Source organism: Wyeomyia smithii, chromosome 2 (genome assembly GCF_029784165.1).
Source record: "Wyeomyia smithii strain HCP4-BCI-WySm-NY-G18 chromosome 2, ASM2978416v1, whole genome shotgun sequence".
Classification (NCBI taxonomy): Eukaryota; Metazoa; Arthropoda; class Insecta; order Diptera; family Culicidae; genus Wyeomyia; species Wyeomyia smithii.
This window is the reverse complement of record NC_073695.1, coordinates 48,140,891-48,160,425: the sequence shown is the minus strand read 5'-3', so window position 1 is coordinate 48,160,425 and position 19,535 is coordinate 48,140,891. Positions and strand designations below refer to the sequence as shown.

At 39.7% G+C, this 19,535-nt stretch overlaps 1 long non-coding RNA gene across 1 annotated transcript in view; it reads right to left on the bottom strand.

Moving 5' to 3' along the window:
- Positions 1 to 19,535, bottom strand: part of LOC129724463 (uncharacterized) — an 88,225-nt gene that overhangs the window by 20,629 nt on the left and 48,061 nt on the right. The window contains exon 4 of the long non-coding RNA XR_008727926.1: positions 8,661 to 8,727. This is a non-coding gene — a long non-coding RNA (uncharacterized LOC129724463). The remainder of the gene's footprint in view (positions 1 to 8,660; positions 8,728 to 19,535) is intronic.

Sequence of the window (19,535 nt, the reverse complement as noted above, 5' to 3'; positions counted from 1 at the left end):
TAGCACAATGCTATCCAACTGCCATCTTCTTCGCTAACATCACCACGCAATCTTTTGTACGTGCATAAAGGGCTATTCCCACTGCTTCCGTTCCGGGATCGGGTCGGGACCGGGCTCGTCCGGGACTTTTCATGCATTCACACTGCGCCGTGCTTGAACCGTGCCTGCGCTGCGCTCTGGCTGAGAAATGTTGATGTGTGTATGTGAAAGAACGTCTTTCTCTTTTTTTCATACCGCAGCTCACTCCGCGCGAAATATGTCACTACACATACACGCATCCACCCGAGTGCCTTCCGTGCACTCTCCGGCCAACACAAAGTATCGTCGGCAACGATAGTTTTTCTCTCGCACTGCAGCAGCACGACGGCAACTCAACGCTGCCCCGGTCTGGGCACGGCGCGTCGGTGTGAATGCGTTCATAAGAACGCATGCAATCAATCTCAAACGAGCCCGGACGACACGCGGAACAGCCACGGCCCGGTCCCGGCCCGGTCCCGGAACGGAAGCAGTGGGAAGAGCCCTTAACACACCGCTAGCCAGAGCGAAACACCGAGTTAGCACTAACACTTGCACAACTTTCCTGGCTTTGCAATTTGGCAATTTTTAAGCGTGGATAAATTGGCCATTCCAACGCTAGAAGTACTCGCATTTACACTGATACTTCATTATTACCGCGTTACAAAAACATCACTGATAACTTTTCTTCACTTTTCAGCAAATTTGCTTGCATAAAATACTTGAAATTCAATAATTTAACGGAAAAGTTTCAGAGCACGTACCATCAATCAGCCGTGCTGCCAACTCCTCCTGAATCGAAACTATATAAAATTGAACTAAAACTTAAAAGAAGCCCCACTGTAACTGAACTGAAACTGAACTAAAGTTTAACTAATACTGCACAAAATTTCAACAGAAACTGACTTGAACTTACCCTGAATTGAAACTGAACGAAAATTGGGTAGAAACAGAACTAAAACAAAACCGAGAAATGGAACTGATCTGAGACTGAACAAAAATTGAGCAGAATTTAAAACGAAACTGCTCTGAACTGAACTGCCTATAATCGCATATCAAAACAATATCGCACGCTAGCCTGGGGGCTAATGCGGTCTCGATCAACTAGATTAGTTGAGAAAATTCGTTATCGATATTGTTTTTGGCACATTTTGTATGTTGTAGGATAAGTACAACGATACACCGTTCCCCAGTGCTGAGTCGAGAAAATTTCTAGCTAGAAAAGATCCTCGACCTGATCGAGACTCGAACCCGATATCACAACCGTGTGAGAGAGCTAGCCGACCGACATCGCTAACCACAGAACCACGGAGACCACATATCGCATATCAGTCTCACCATAATTTTCATCATGTTGAGAAAACAACGCGTAATGCTTTTTTTTCTTGCTTAAGTTATTTCAGTTGTTGAGCGTGGTTCCCATATTTTTGACATAATATAATGAGATAGAGATTTACCATAACTTGTCTATAAAAGCGACAAGAATGCAGGTGGGACTGGTATGCGATTATAGGTCGTGCAACTAAATTAAAAATGAACAGAAATGGAACGGAAATACGACAGAAATACAACAGAAACTGACTGAACTGAGACTTAATTTAAAATGAGCTGAAACTCTACAGAAACAGAACTGAAACATAAAGAAAACTGAATTGAAACTAAAACTGAACATAAATTAAACAGAAACTGAACAGAAACTGAATTGACACTAAATTGGCACAAAAATTGAACGAAAACCGAGCTCAAATTGAACCGAGACTAGACTAACTGAAACTAAATTGAAACTAAACTGTAACTAAATTGAAACTGCGCAAAACTGAACTAAAATTAAACTGAAATTGAAAGAGAACAGAACTAAAACCAAACTGGTACTGAACATAAATCAAACAAGAACTAAACATAAACTTATCTAAAAACTAAATAAAAACTAAATTTAATTGAATAGTAACTAAATTAAAACTGACAGAAATTGAACAGAAGTTGAATACAACCTAAACAAAAACCAAACTGAAACTCAATAGAAATCAAACAGAAACTGTACTTAATCTGAACGAAAACTGAGCTGAACTTTAACTAAAAAAGAATTAAAGCTGAGAGGAAAACCGATCTGAAACTTAACAGAAATTAAAAAGAAATGAAACAAATACTGAAATTAAACAGACACTGAAACTTAACAGTAGCTGAGCTGAAACTTGACAGAAAATGAATAAATAAATAAATATATAAATAAACTTAACAGAACCTTAACAAAATTTGAACTAACTCTGTGTTGAAACTAAACAGAAATTGAACAGAAACTGAATTGAATCAGAAGAGAAATTGAACAAAAATTGAACTGAAACTGAAAACTGAGCTGAAACTGAGCTGAACTGAAACTAAATAGAAACTGAACAAAAAATAAACTGCAACTTAACAAAACTAAACAAAAACTGAACGAAAACTAAACTGAAGCAGAACTAAAACCGAGCTGAAACTGAACAGAAACAGAACCAAAACTGAGCTATGACGGGTAAGACTGAAACTAATTAGAAATTGAACAAAAACTGAAATGAAATTCAACAGAAACTAAACTAAAGCTGAACGGAGACTGAACAAAAATAGAATTGACAAAAACTGAGTTCAAACTGAATTGAATTGAAACTAAACCTCAGTTGAACACAGAAACTAAACTGACACCAAGTTGAAACTGAACAGAAACTGGACAAAAACTGATCTGAAACTGACTTGAATTGAAACCAAACATCTGTTGAACATAGAAAACTAAACTGAAACTGGACTGAAACCAAGCTGATACTGAACTTAACGGAAGCTGAAACTGAATTGGCACTTAACAAAAACTTGACAGAAACTGAATTGAAACTGAACGAAAACAGAACAGAAACTGACCCAGAACTGAATTGAATTGAAACTAAACATAAATTGAACAGGAACTGAACTGAAACAGACCTGAAACTTAACTGAAACTGAAAGATTTAATCAAGCTGAAACTGAACACAAACTGAACCAAAACTGAACCTCACGATTCTGACCTTCCAAAAAGCCACAGTCTACAGTAAAGTTGTTCATAAGAACAAGGGCTTCTGGTTGGTAGACAGATTAGTAAAATTTCTACTGTAGTGTGGCACTAGTAACCACAATTCTTCGTATTTTGACCTTAACTTGTCTCATGATTCCGATTTCTACGAAAGTTGCACTCTTCAAAATTTTGTCAACCAGAGGCGACGCGTGGCCAAGTGGGCTACCTGTTCAATCAATTTTCGCAACATTGAAACAATAGTATTGTGAAAAAAAGATTTGACAAGTTTTATTAACCTATATAGCAAAGGAGTCCTACTGTCTATTATGAGCGCTAATTTTTGATAATTTCTTCGTAGAATAATGATATCTGCTTCATTTTATAGAGGAAATCTGTTTTCCACAGCTATTATCATGATTCTCAATAACTATGACCGATTTTGGCCCTACAGAACTGATAAAGTTCGTTCAACGGATGCCGTTGTGTTAGGCAATGCCAGATCATTCTGCCAGCTAAAGCGTTTCAGAATAAACTTTTTGCAGGTTTTTTCTAACGACAGTCGAAATTATGTTTATTATCTTTTTGCCTTTAAACTCTTCACGTGAGTAAAGAACCTAGCTTTATTTATTGAATTTTAGTTCGATGCTAAATCGTTTCCTAAGACGATGATAAAATTTTAAACTAGAAAGTGAGCAGCGCGTAAAAAGACAAATGTGTACTATACGGGCTATACGACGTTCAAGTTTTCGAATGAACAAAATGGATGAAAAGGCTTGAATGAAAACCGAAGAACACCACCACATCCAGAAAAATAATGAATCTGCTACGAAAGCTCTGAAGATTGAAATCTGCGTACTTTCGCGGCCACATGAACTCTCTCAAATTTTAATGATGTCGTGTCGTGAGAAGAAACAGAAAGGCAAAACGCAACAAGTGAAAAAGCACTGAAGAGAGGGTGTATAAAGAATGTCTTCTCTCGTTGCTATCGGCTTTTCGTTCAACAATGAGTTTAAACCAAAAATGTCATTTTTACGCAAGGCGTTGCATTAGTAGTGGTGAACATAACAGACTGCGTTTGCCCTGTCGCAGAGAAGTGTGAACGACGCTCGGTTCAAATGAAAGGCCTGAACAAACGGTAGTCATTACTGAGTGTGGGTTGCGTTGCGTGTGAGGTGTATGGCGTAGTTTGAAGTGTATCTCATCAGGTTACATTCTTCACGGCGCATAAGATTACACTAAGTTGACAACAGAATAAGCATGTTCGGGATAACATTACAATTACAAATAAATTACTATCGATGACTTTTCATCCACTCCAAAAATGTGAAATGGTTAACTTTTTGTCTGAGATTGTCTACCTGTCCTATGAACAGTTTGAACAGGTGGACGAGACGTCTCTGTTGTCAACAATACTTGGACCATCATGAGAAGAAGTAAAAACTGATTACCATGCAGTGACCAACTCAGTCTTACAGACTTGAATCCAATGGGTTTGCTTTGAAATGAGCAAGACCGTTGAAAACATCAAACTGTACAAGCATACGATATTTTTGCAAAATATCGTAAAAGTTTAAAATTAACAGGGGCAAGTTAAGCAGAGATTCTTTAAAACAAAAACAAGGAAACTAATTCACACCAAACGAACTCTCGAACAATTTTGCTGAAGATCGCAACTGTCCAATTGGTGGGATTCTCCAGATAGGTTGAGTTCAAAATACCCAAAACTACATACACACTAGCACCGCGTGTCGACTGTATTCCGAACCATAATGTTCCGACCACAAGCCCTTGACCTTCTCAACAACTTTACTGAAGACCACAACTCGCTAGGTTGTTTGAATCACGGGACAAAGATACATAAATCTCCTCATTTCAGATGAGGCTAAACTTTTCGGGGCTATTTGTGCCGTATCGAATGAATGATAGGTGAAGAAAAAAAACTTTCAGGGGCGCTGTATTATGGGTGTTGTAATACTCAGTGGAGCCATTCCAAACAAAAGCTGCAATGACACATAGCATAACAATTGTTTCTTGGGTAAACTGCAAATCGAGGTAGTTTTAAACCGTACTGGAAACCGTACTTGAACTTTACTGAACTAAACAAAGTTCAACTGGACAGTAGAAGAATAGAGTATAGTTGAAAAAGAAAAAGAGGAAAGATGTGTTTTTTTCTCTATTTTGAATAAATACTCTCTGAGTCAATTTGAGTAAGAGATGTGAATTTTGTACCTTCGGAAAAGTTTCTTGTGTTGATTTTATCTACGACTTTACTGAATACACCAACCCTGTATCTCGATGGAGCATTTTTAGGGGAAAATGATAATCTCAAAACACCAAAAGATGCCAAGGGTCATACCTATCAACTTTGCTGAAGACGTCATAATTTTGATTCCAACGTACACTTGTTTCTATTTTGTCTCGATTCCACATCTTTCCATAATCTATTCGATACCCCTTAATTATATAAATTTTAACTAGTAATTGAATCGAAATTTTTCGAAAATCCTGCTCTGCCATAAGGCATATAAAAGTGGACAGCATCGAGCCAAATTTCGTCTAATGACCATTCGCGACAAAACACACATTTGTCACAGGCGCACACCCATTAAAGAGAGTCCTGTGGTCATTTCGGTTAGATATGTTAATTAGCTCTCACCGTCTTACTTTCAACTGGGACTATCAACCGGAGCAGCCGAGTCGTACGATAAATTCCCAGATATGCATTCGATTCCCGGAGATGCAGCAGCATTTCGTGTGATCGTCGCATACAGTTATCGCGATCGAAGGTACTCCACCAGGGCAGAAATTCGGTGCAGCACTCGATTAAACAATAAATTGTTCTCCCCGTTCTTTCGGTTTCTTATCGCGCTGGCGGTCCAAAAATGTCAGCCAAATGAAGCATCAACCCGCGCGGGAGGAATGCGTCGTAGAGAGTGGGCAACAGCAGCGGGCTGCTAGTCATTATGCACATTATTCTGTGTTTTCTTACCCTCCCCGTTACGGTGCTCCTGAAATCGGACCGCTTTCCGGGCGAAACAAATTTGCTGAAAGAAGCGATTTTCCTCCTTGTGGTTTCGTCTTCTGAACTTTTTTTTTTCTTTACTTGACAGTGCCTGCCTTGGCGAGCATCGAAAGAGCAATACTTTAAACGCGAAAGATGTAAAGATCTAACTTTTGCAGTGCCCCATACAGGACCGCAGTCAGTCAGTCAGCCAACCGAGAGTAGTGTAGTAAGTAGCACAGAGCGTAGTTGTAAAAGCCCGCCGAGTACCACTTGCGATTCGGAACAAAACAACCTCATCTCGAGTGCTCCCGCCATCGCGCCGCGTCCCACCGTCACATGCAAGTGGGCAGAAAGAGGCACCGAAAAGGAGGCCACAAGGCCTCAATTCAGAAGACTCAAGCCGAGAGGGCCAACAAATAAGACGGTGAAGAAGCAGAAGAAGGAGAAGGAGAAATCTTGAACGTTTCGTTTACGCTCAGTTGAATAAATCATAAAAATAAAATCTTTAATAAATTCTGACATAATTTCAGTGCTCTGTGGCTTGTTTTTCTGCGCTCACTTGCTTGCCTTGCTTGTTCTTGTTCTTGCTCTGCAATTGCTAGGCGCACTGTACGCGCCTCGAGGGAGGCTGAACGCGAAGCATAGCACAAGCACAGGAAAAGCCGGAGAGACCCACGGACCACAGTGGAAGAGATGGGCTGGCAATCGGAAGATTTATTCGAACGCACTACAGCGACACGAAGGGAATCGGGGCACCAAAACGAGCGAGTTTAGTGAGCGAAGAGTTGTTCTGCTGTACGTTAAACACATGGTAGATTTTAATCGCCCGATGGACGGGGGTTCCACGTGAGCCGGACCCCCCGCCTGTGAGCGGTGAGAATCGGTGAGTTTGGAAAGGAGTCGCGAGTCGAACATGAATTTCGACAGTTCGAAGCTGTTATGATACTGTTTGTATAGGTCAGGTCATAAACTGGGCTTCCTCGTCCGATGACAAAAAAAAAAACTAGCATCGACTTCGAGTCCGCGATTTTCCCAGGATAACCGAGCATGTAAAACAACAGAATCGATTGCCTTCTCCCGAATAATCAAAATCTAATTTCCATGGTACGGCCCACCAAAAAAAATTATCCAACGGAAGAAACTCCTGCCTCCGGAGCAACGTCATCAATCATAAATCAGTGTCCGTCTTCGGAGTATCAACGCCCTGCGGGTTTCGCTCGACATGCACGCGCTTAGTGGATCACGTGGGATCGTTGACCTTAGCGATAGTCGAAGATCGTTTTTGATTTGTGAGCCCAGGTAAGAAGCGAGGTCAGCGTTGCGTCGTCGTCGTCGTCGTTGATGAAGTAATAAATCAGCCGAATTGTCCGTACAGGTGGAGGAGCACGATTCGCGCCAATACTGGCACCTTCTCCCCTAGCCAAGGTAATTTATGAACGGACCGCAACTGAATAGCGCCTATCTCCGCGGTATAAATCAGAAGTCCCGGAGGTGCGAAGTATGAACTGTAGTGACTCGGCAACAACACAGTTTCGATCTGATTTTGTCCGACTTGAGTGCCACCATTAAAAATGAATCCGCAATGAATTTTTCATAAACACGTTCTGTCCACCGGCGTTACGTGCCTGCGAGCAAGCGCAGCGCGTTGTAATTCGAGTGATCGCTGCGCTTGCAACGGAACGGTGCAACTTTGATTGTACCAGTTTAATATGATGGATCCAAATGCGACGGTAGCTTCGCTACATTTCACGCAGCAAGAAATAATGCAACCGTGCAAAAATCGCCGCAAAATTAGCCGTGTGTAATCGCACCTGCGAGAAGCTGACCTAAATGTCAGAATCACGGTTTCGAAAAAGACACGAAGGAAGGGAGCGATCGTGTATACGTACACCGGCGTGTTTCAGAAATGCAAGAAAAACTGACAAGCTACAGTCAACACGGCAATCCATAAAATATTGCTACTGGGTTTTGCAGCCAGAAGGGTAGGAAAATTGCAGTCCGCTTCCAATCGGTCAACCCGTGAGTTGGAACGGCGACGAGACGCTTCTCGTGGAGCGTTTGAAATATTCGAAACTCATCAGCCGACTCATCCTCCTCCGGCTGCTGTCCAGGTACGCGGCAGGACAGTGAACTTTGCGATTTCTCTGCAGGTTCAGTCACACGCACGTTTGTGTCGTAGCGAGTAAGCAATTTTGACAGCAATACAGGAATACACGAAATACACCAGCCGAACAACGGACGGATTGAGTTTCTGCCAAGCTGAAAGTTTTTTTTTTCCTCCTGTTTTTGGTTTCGGTGATCGAGGCTTTTGAGCCTAAATGTACACGAGAAATTCTCCGGGAGTCGTTCAAGTCGTAATAATAGGGCTGTCGCGTCGGGAGCCGGCCGGTGCACGATGAGGGAGCAATGATGATGATCTGTCGCAACACAGAAACCTGAACGACACACCACCAATCCAAGCATGACGAGCTTCGGGTGGCCACCAAGTGTTTGCGGTTTTGTAATGATGAGCCGAAGATGGCGACTGAGCATGACAGTGATAAGAAACCGTGACGTCAGTGACAGCCAACCGATTACATACAAGTCACAGTTCGAGTGCTGTGTTGTCGAGGTGCCTGTACCTACCTGTAAGTGCTGCCGGACGGATTAGTGACAGGATCATGCCGTAACTGGAATCGAGGGAGCAGATCGCCTGAAATTAGAAGAGAACAGAGAACAAAATGAGATTATTTTAATAGCCGTCATGTTTTTGGGGTTCGAGTAATTAGAGAGGTGTATGCTTGAGTTCTGTGATAGTTTACAAGTGATTTATCTAGTGTGTCACTTTTTTTTAATGACAACGTCTTCTCTATTACATTAACTAGTTTGCTAATGCGTGCTAGGTACACGCGTTTTTGCATATTGCTTAAGGAAAGTAGTGTAGTGAAGTTGGGATTTATTTTGGTAACTTGTAATACATGAATAAATTGGTTGTTTTTTTTTTTTCTCAATGCTGTGAAGTTCGTTCTTCACATGATTCAAGAGAGATTTTCGGTACCTACTTTACTGTCTGTCTTTTATTGATTTATTTTCATTTTTCCTCACTATGATTTCAAACATTTCACGCGAGATGATTCTCGTTTTTTCGTTATTTCTGGGAGCATTTCTATTATCATTATTATCAAATTATTTTCTCGAAGTGTGTCGTTGCATGAAAATGGCGGTTTGATCTGCATTTGCATTTAGTGAATAAAAATTTTAATTCAAGGACTTCAAGCACCTCGTTTTCTATTTTTCAAATCGTTTGGAATAAATGTAGAACTGCTGTCACACATTTCATAATTTGCAAGCTTAAAAAAATTCAGCATTACTTCAAGAAACGTATTTGTGGCCCTGAGAAGGACCAAAGGTAATTTGTACTTGACAAGACCACAGTGGAACAATTTACTTCTTGCTGGTGTATTTCGTAGCAGATTAAGTTCAGCTTTAGCTTTGAAACCAGCGTGCTTGGCAAGCTCTCCTGGCAACAGCAGACGTACGAATGTCTAAGCTTGACTGCTTTTCCAGTTTTCTTCGGTGCCATCTCAATGATATGCTTGTTGACGATTATACAGTTGATGAAAAATTAGCGTACTACATGCACAACGTCCGTCAGTAATCTACAAACGGTGTTCAGCGCAGTCTGTCACCTTTTCCACATCCCTTCATTCCATCACCTACGCTGAAATCGCCTGCAAAGTGGTCGGAGGCCGGAAAAAAGACCGATTTTTCATGTCAATATTTTTGATGTTTCGCATTTCTCCGAAGATTCTCAAACTGTAAATGACCTTTCCCCAAAATTTTATGACAATCGGTTGTGATGTCGATTTTCAATCGCCCTTCAAATGTTGCTATATAAGGCAATTTCGATGATTTTCATATATAAATTAACAATTCTTAGCTTAACTTCAAACACCTGTGATTCACTTAGTTTTGACCCGATTTTGATTCATTAAGTTTCATTTCGAAGGGAATTTTATGTGGTTTTTAGTTGATTTTCAAGACCTGCCAAAAATACAAATTGAGGTAAGACATATTGCAGGGAAGTCAAAAAAACATGTATTTCTAATTTCACTTCTACTGTACAATCTTGTGAAACAGATCGGAACGATCGGATAGCCAACAATCAATGGGAAATTTATTGCACTTCTCAGATTTTTGGGTCCCGTTTTGTACTTCGTTGCGCACAGGGAGATATTTGAAAATAAAACTATGGAGACGAGTTGTAAAATATTCAGTTTCGTATATTCAAGCAAAATGAGTGACTGGGAAGTATACATGAAGTTTTTTTACAGTAGTCTTAAGCGTTTTTATATAGACTTTTAAACTGCTTTAGTACTAAAAGATGTATAAAGAGAGGATTAATCGAATTTATGAGGAAAATGACGTCAAAATACACTACCGTACGATCTCATAACTTTCCTTAAAAGACCTATTACTTGTTTTAGAAAGATCTTGAATTGGATGAACGATTTTTGCACCACCCTAATTCATGAAGGAGTACCTTAAGAACCAAACAAAATAATACGATTCTAAAGTTTTTTGATGAAGAACAAGTAAGGGAACCACACTTATATTCATCTTAGCACCTAAATTCTTCTCGTCGCTTTTGTTTCGCTCTTCTCATCGCTCTTAACTTCCGACTACTCGACTGAATCGAAAAGTATAATAAAACTAGTTGTACTTGAAAAAAATAAACAAAATTTTACAGTAAATTGGACAAATAAGAGGGATGAGATGAATATAGGTGTAGAGATAAACATAAGAGCGGTTCCCCTATTATTATTTTAGGTGCGTAATTTGCTATTTTCAACATTTTCTGATATCAGAAATGAGTTCACCACCCCAAAATTGTGATTTCTAATCTTTTAAAAAACACCTTTAGGTTTTTTTCAGACTTTTGTTCAGAGACCTGCCACTGTGTGAGTTGTGGCGTTAGTTCTTTCCGTAGGTATTTAAAACAATATCTGGTCGTGGCAAAGGAGGTAAAGTGGAGGGAAAGACATAGTGCTGTTCATATCGTGCTAAGCTTCAATTCCCGGTAAATCGAATTCACCGTCTGTTACGTAATGGAAATTATGCGCGTTGGTGCTGGAGTACCCGGCGGCTGCAGAAATGGTAAAATTGACGGGGAACACTGCTAGAGATAATAAAACCTGAATCTTCCCGCATCATCTGCAATTGGCAATCTGCAATGACGCGGGATTAAATAACCGTCACGTCATCCAGCGTCACTACTACCCAGGAAGGTATTCTGCCGAAGCTTCTAGGTTGTCCTGCTCCTCCCCCCCCCCCAAAAAAAAAACGGTTAGGAAGGCATAATTCAATTAACCTTTTAGTCCCCAAGCCCACATTCAGACGGGCTTCAATAAAATCACTATGAGCGGGGGCCTAGTGTGGTTGGTAACGTCTCCGCCAACCACGCTCGACGCCTGGGTTCGAATCCCACCGCCGACATAGGTGTCGATGGTTGTGAGGTGGCGTGATCCACTCACAACCAACCTAACTGGTCTAGATTCAATCCTAGCCGACACCGGGAGATTTTCTGAGGCGAAAAATCTCTGGGATCACGCCTTCCATCGCATGAGGAAGTAAAGCCGTTGGCGCCGGTCCGTTAATAATAAACGGGTCGTGAGTTAGGGTCCTGGGTGTGGAGTCGCCTCCCTGGGCGTCGGTGATTGGCCACAACAGTGGCGGAACTAGACCGACGGAAAATAAGCGAGAATAAAAAAAAAAAAAAAATAAAATCACTATAAATCTGAATCTTAATAAAATGTTACAGAGATTTATAGTCGAATAAGCTTTGAAAAAAACATTTCCAAGGGTGGACGACCATACATTTTCAATTGAAGCAGTAAAAATGAGGTTTTGCCTCTGATTCAAATTTAAAATTTGACATAATATTTTCATCGAGCAAGATTCAGCTCAACTGTCGCTAAATATTTGGTTTCGATGGTGAAGTTTAACGTATGACTGTGTTCCAATGAACTTCAACATTATTTTCGAATGACTTCAAGTCAATTAAACAACTTCAAACTGAAAATGAATGAAAGATTATAGCTTTTGAACTGTTCCAGCGAATTTTGGTACCCCTGGCCAGTCCGGAGTTGCGTAAATTCTTCAGAAACATAAGTTAAGTTTTCCCGCAGGCAAAGGTAGAAACGATGAACCCGGCGAGCAGCAACTCTGTGGTATTTTGACTCAAACATTTTGAGTTCACTAGGGACACCAAAATTGTCAAAAAAATGGGTTAAAAGCTATAATTTTTCATATTTTTCCTGTTTGAGCTCTAGAGCAAAACTTATGATGATCAGTGTAATAATTCGATTGATTTTAGATATCGTTTTCAAAAAAGTTTCTTCCAAATTAAAAAAAAAGTCGAACTAAACAACAAGGACAGTCGAAGATATGTTCAATCAAAGTTAGTTTCCTCAGATATTTATATAAGAAATACAGGAATTCGTATAGAAAGCTACCGGAAAAAAATCTTAATGGATCAATGAAAAATAAATGGGAGTGTTTTGAAAATCTTTGATGAATTTTTCATCTGACTCGAATATTTGTGGAAAGGTTTTGGCTCTTGAATTTTATGCATTTTTTCAGTATTTCAATAAAAAAAATATAATAACTTTCCACAGACATTTTTACAAAAATGACAGGATTGCAACTCGAAAATTTCAATCTCGGCTCAAATGTTATCTACGGACGAGTGAAATAGCAAAAATGATGTCAATGAGGAACTGTTGTTTTCAAGATTTAAAAAAATGTTGCCTTCACCTAATGTTTTATTTCCTTTTCTAAGTGACTTCGTTTCTTATGATTGAAATTCTAAAAAAATCAAGAAGTGTTTGCAAAGTTAGATGAAATCAGGGGCGACTGGTGGTTTTTAAATCCTCCTGTTGAACTACAAATTCTGAACACCCATGTCCACGAAAAAGACCGCAAATCAAAGTCTTCGCTACTATTTAAATATGAATATGGAAAAGTTTGTGTATAAGACACGACCGCATGATTAATGTAGAAATCCGACAGCCTGTCTTAATTCAATGTATGTTTTGCAATAAGTTAGGCCGAGATAACAATAAAACAAGTATCATCCCACGTCATATGCAAAAGGCAATCCGCAATGACGAGAAATTGAATAAACTTGCACAGTAATGGTGCTTCTTAATGCCTCAAAATCATTTTATTAAATAAGTCATTACACCTCTGCAACTCACCAAAACAATGAGAATAGTGGTGAAAACTACGTGTTGTTTACCATTGTATTCTCGTTATTCTTTTTAGAAATTTATTTTTGTTTCACCTAAAATAAATGAGTTTTGCTTGTTATTTAGCTAGTTCTCAGCTTAGGTCAATCAATTGTTGCAAGAATGAGGAAAACTGATTGAGTTTTAAGCATTCGAAATCCTACAATTTTCGCTCTCGATGTTTTGATTGTAGTTTTTCACTCCTCCTCTGAATGTTACCGTCCGACGTAACTCTACGTCAAAAACAGCTTCCAATTAGTCATTACACTACTTTATTTATTTTTTGCCTGGCGTATTCGTGTGTAATGCACAGATTGCGCCTATGTACAAGTCACCTCTGTTTGAAATGTTGATTTATTATCGAAAAAAGGAGTGATTTTTTTCAGCGTACATTTTTGACGTAGAGTTACGTCTTACGGCAACATGTTATCGAAAACATCGAGAAAGTCACACAGTTTGCCCAATTTCACATGCTTATAACTCTGTTAGTTTTCAGCGAATTTACTCGATTCTTTTAGCAATCGATTGGACAATTAGCTAAGTGTCCACCAGAATGCGGAAAGTTGTGATTTTATGACGCTAACTGTTTTGAACGCAGATTTCGGTCAAGCAGAGCTGTAAACAAGGCCAAAAACCATACCGGGATAGAATCCAGAAGCCGGAGATTGACCCCAGACGCCATTTTTTTTAAATAATAAAAATATGTCCGTATGCCACGATTAAACTCAAGAACGGATCAGCGGATCGTTTGACACCCCTTCCCTCTTCTTGAAGGCAGGGGTTCATGCAAATGAAACACAAATTTCTGCATATTTCAAGAACTAGTCAAGCAAATGCAACTAAATTTGCCACGTAGAAGTTTTTGGAAGCAGGAAATATTTTTATGGTGTTACAACACCCCTCCCTCCTCTGGAAGAGAAGAAGTTCCATATAAATGTCACATAAATTTTGCATAACTCAAGAACTAATCAAGTAAATGGAACCAAATTTAGCATGTGGAGGTTTTTGAGAGCAAGAAATATTTATGTGGTAGTTAGAAACCCCTTACTTCTCTGGAGGGAGGGCTCTCATACAAATGAAACACAAATTTCTTTATAACTCGAGAACTAACCAAGCAAATGAAACCGAATTTGACATTTGGAGGTTTTAGGGGACAAGAAATGTTTTATGGTGGTTTGATGCTTCTTTCTCCTTGGAAAAGGAGGTCTTCCATATAAATCGAACATTTTTTTTACATAACTTCAGAACCAATCAGGCAAGTAGACCAAATTTGAAATGTGATGATTTTAGAGTATACAAGAAATGTTTTATGATGATTTGACACCCGTACCTACTTTGGAGGAGGATATTTTCGGAATGATTTTTAAAGACAAGAAAAGGACTCGACATGTCAATTTAAATTGGAACTGGTTGAAACTTTTTGGGTGAAAAGATATCACCTAATTAAGCATCTTTGCATACTTATTTTACTTCAAAATTAGTCTAAGCTGTCATCTGAAAAGAGTGAAACTTTTTTTGCCGATTTTTTGTAATTTAATATAATTCAAAAACGGTGAATTCTACTAAAAAAGTGTTCAGTGAGTAACTTTTAGGGAAATGTCTGAATTTTCATAAAAAATATGAAAAAAAATCAAGTTTTACCCTGAAAAAAAAAAAATATTTAAACACAAAAAATCGATTTAAGAAATAATAGTCATTTCCGAATCGGCTGAATTTTTTTCTGGTGAAACGCAACATTGTTTGCTACAATTCGTCCATACATCGCAAGTTGATAATATATAAGGAAAAAATAAATATAAAAACTGAAACTAGGTATATTATTTTTTCAGTGTAGAATACCTTGATAGAATTAAATACTTGTTATGATTTGATTAGTTTTGTTTCTCTTTAGGACAGAAAAGATTCGTTGGCAAAAAGGTAAAATTCTTGTGATTAGCGACTTTTCGGAAAATTACTTATTTGTTATCTAAAATGCAGCTCAGGGTTATCATTGAAATAGTTCTCAAGCAACAATTTATCCATTTGAAATTTTTTATAAAAGGGATGGTAAATTAGAAAATGTTAGTATTTATTATAAATTGCAACCAATTCGGAGATGACCATTTTTTTAATTCGATTTTTTGTGTTTAAATAGCATTTTTTAGTGTAGGACTATAAATACTTTTATCCATACTTTTTAATGAAAATTCAGACAATTTCCTAAGAATCACCCATGGAACACTTTTTTGTAGAATTTACCGTTTTTTAGTTATATCGATTAAAAAAAACTATAAAAATCATTCGCCCTTTCCAGACTAATTTTGGAAAACGTAAACGTAACGTAAGATGCTTATGCAGAGATGCTTAAATGGGTAATATCTTCACACAAAAAGTCTGAATGCTTTTTGAGAGGGAGCTAGCAACCTCGGGTCGATTTGGCGTGAAATGCGTCATTCGAATCAAATATTTCAGCAATTCAGAAAATATCAATAATGAAACTGTTTACCAGATGTTCAGTGCTGATAAGCATCATTTTCACTAGTAAAATTCTTCGAAAACTGCAAACTTTTTCAATTTCCATTTCTAGCAGCACCGTTTTGTACAAACTGTCATACTCTGATGAAATATTTCACGGGCTTCGTTTACAGTCACGCAACAAAATTTGTCGAAAATTCAACCAAATGAACTTCACTGTACCTTTGGTAAGGCGAAAATGAACATTAAACAGCATGCATTAACAGAATGTAACACAAAAATTTATCCAAGAACAGCCAAATTTCCTGAGCCGGTCGCGTAATATCACTGTACAGTACACAAACCGGTCTCAAAAAAATACAGTTCACACAACAAAACGCAAAGCAATAATTTTCAGAAAATTTGAAACGGTGAAAATTAAACGAACACGCTTCCACTGCGATTGACGGATGACTCAACCGTTTTTCGCGACAAAACGGAGAAAAATAGAATAATCGTGAAATATGTCCTTGTCATGGTAAGGTAATGTATCATGATCGGAAGAGTCCGAAGATGTAATTTTCATATGCAAAATTTCTTCTTTATTTAATGAAAAAATATATTAAACATTCAGCAAAAACATCAAGCAACTTCTCCTGATTCTGTTTAGAAAATTACATTAAGATTGTTCCAGTATTACTATTTTATTACTAGTTTTAAAACATAATCCATTTTCGAACACAATTTTTCCTTACAATTAATACCATGCCTTGTTTACAAGCACTGATAATGGAATCAAATATTCGAAGATTACAGTATAATTTTCCACGAAATGCTTCTATAACATTGGAATTTCATGTAGAAACACTGTGCAACATATTTGCTTTAAAGTTGGATTCGTTGATGAAATGCGAAGACCTGATCGGAACAGCTTACTTCTGACATTTCACCGTTTCATTTTACTTGATTGCTTGATATAATGATGGATTTCACGAAGGTACAATTCATGGAAAACTTTTTGTTGGAAAAACTTTTTTTCCTTGACAGTTCCCAGTTTGGAACGTTAGAAATAGTTTTTGACTTAGACTGGACTGGATCTTTCAAAGCGGAAATTTTCAGTACACTAATTACTTAATATTAAGCATCATGTATTTAAATTTAGGAGTAAGGAAAAAATCGAATAGCTTACGGATTTTTTTGCATATGAATAACAACATATCGGAAAAAAATATTAGAATAGGTTTTCATAAGTCATTAAATTTGTGAAACTCTCCACCCAGAGTATTTAGTTCTAGAATGCGAAATAGTTCACAAATTTTCTCTAGACAAAAAATCGCCAAACGTACTTGACCCGTCGAAGTGCGAACCGGCAGTTGCTGCGCCCCGCCACTATCCAAAAACGCAAACTAGCGGATCGGACATAATCATTATCATCGCCGGCATCTCCTCTACGGCGGCGGCCTGCTGTGGCCAGCATTTTGTTCTTTATCACCACACTCCGATCGCAAGCGTAATTAGTGCTCTAATTTTTCAACACTTTTCAAATTTCCGTAATATAATCATTAGAAAATGTGCTCTTCGACTGACGTCGTGGCTTGGCTTGGGTGCAAAAGCCGTCGACGTGGATAATGGCCCCTTCGAAAGCGTCCATGTCTGTGGGGGGTTTGCAGGCAAGCAGAAGCCTTAACGGCGGCGCTGGCACCGAGGAAGGCCCTGAAGGGATTTCGGAAGGAAGCTTGCTGAAGAAAAAAACGCATAATATGCAGATGTTGCTCTGTTGCTCCGCTCTCGCGGGCGTTTTCCGACAGCAAGGCGGTAGCGAACGAGTTCCCGTTTTGCTGCTGCTGCTCTCTGCCTCTTCGGGTTTGTGATTATTATTTATTGAATTGGATTTCGTTTAGATCAGCCTAGTGAGTCGAGTCATTCTGTGTGTAGTGGAATTTTATGCGCGGCGTGTGACTCACCCGGAGTCGACGAGAAGCCTAAAGGGCAACAAGCGCTCAAGCAGCCCCTAGATGTATCGGAGCAAACAACCTATTATTTAGATTTATCTACTCTTAACCTTCGAAGTTGAAGTTGTAGCCAAGCAAGCGGCAACGGCAGCAGCAAACATTCCCCTTTTACTTTTATTTTTTCCTCCGAGCGGGAATAGCATAACACACCTTTTGTTTAGGCATTTGGTGTTTTGGGCCCCGGAAAAGCAGGGAGCGGCTCTCACCCGGAAGGCAGAACAGCAGCGCCCGGACGCATACACAATTCACGAGAAATGCTATTATTTGGCTCTAATCCCTCCCGGGCTACGACGGCCCAGGTGACTCCTCTTCAATTGCCGAAAAATATAAATATACTTTGCCAGGATAATGATAGCTGCAACGAGCCGGGAAAACATATGTATGCAGTCAGATGGAAGTGCATTTTTGAGAGTAATTGGATTTATTGCTTTCTGTCCTCGCCGGCTTCTTGTGGCTTGCAGCGGCACGTGAGTTTTCTTTTGAATTTCGCTTTGGAGCAGGAACGCCAAACCGCGGGTTACACTTGCCGGCCGGTCTGTCGAATTCGCCTGCCGACTCTCTGTGTGTGTCACCGTTTATCAGACCGGATGTCTGATTGGAGAACGGTAGCGTTCTCGCTAACTTGTCCACAATCTTATCGAGCCAATGCAATCTTGCCGCTAGTCGGACCGTGAAATATGGGTAGCCTACATCAGACCGAAGGCTGGGGGTTGACGTGGCGAAGGGAAACGGTCATAGCTTCGCCGCATGTTAATGATCAAAACAGTATAATTAATGCGACAGCCATGCTCTCTCTCCCGGCCTGGCGTGCTGTGGCCGCTGTGCGGAGGCGACAGCTAGCAGCAATAGCCTTTCCGTCTGTAGAGGAGGATGAAAGAACCCGAAGCCGACACAACGACGATGCCGCAACGGCAGCAGAAGAGTTGGACACGATTATCGGATGCATAAATTACGTCTTCGACGGTGCCCTCTGCCGGTTGCTGCTTGCTCCAGGCAGAACCCGGTACCGAAAACAAGCGACTAGATTCTGATAACTTCGAATCAAGTGTCCTGCCGGCTAATGGCGACCGTGACGACCTGAATCCGTGACAGTTGCATTCCCGCGTCAAAAATTCCTGTACGGGGCCCAGACAGGCATATTTTTTCCCAAACATTGCCATACCGGAAGCGGAGGGTTGCCTGCTTTAATTTTTTTCCGATTTACATCACAATATATTTAGTTTACGGTGGATTTTTTGTTTAACTGACACGAATGCAGTTCGTTGCCGGCCCCTCCATTCATCTTTATCTATTTGATTTTTAGTTATGCACCTTTCGGCTACGGCTGGGAACCTCCCGGTTTGCTCCCGGCCATGGGTCCCGGATACGACGCGCCTGCAAGTGAAAGTAGGCTGAAAATTATTCAAATGAAGGCATTAAATTGTGTAGTCACAATTCAATACAAAGACACACACACACTAAGAATGGATAGGTCTTTCTCTCCGTTGATCCATCGCTATTCTGGTGAGTCAACAGGAATCTACTTAGCATATTAGAAGAAAAAAAATGTGTACACATTCGTTAACCCTAACCACGATCTGTCAAACGGAAAGTGCTCCTATTATTTTCCATTTCTATTTGCTAGCCGGGGCTGAGTGTGGTGAGCGATATGTACTCCGAATTTCTTTCTCACGAACGACGTCGCCGTCGCCGGTTTGTTATTCAAATGAACGGCAAGGTTCTCACACGCTTTCGTTTACGGTGGCCGGAATTTTACTGTCGATTGTCGATTGCAGAAATCACTGCGT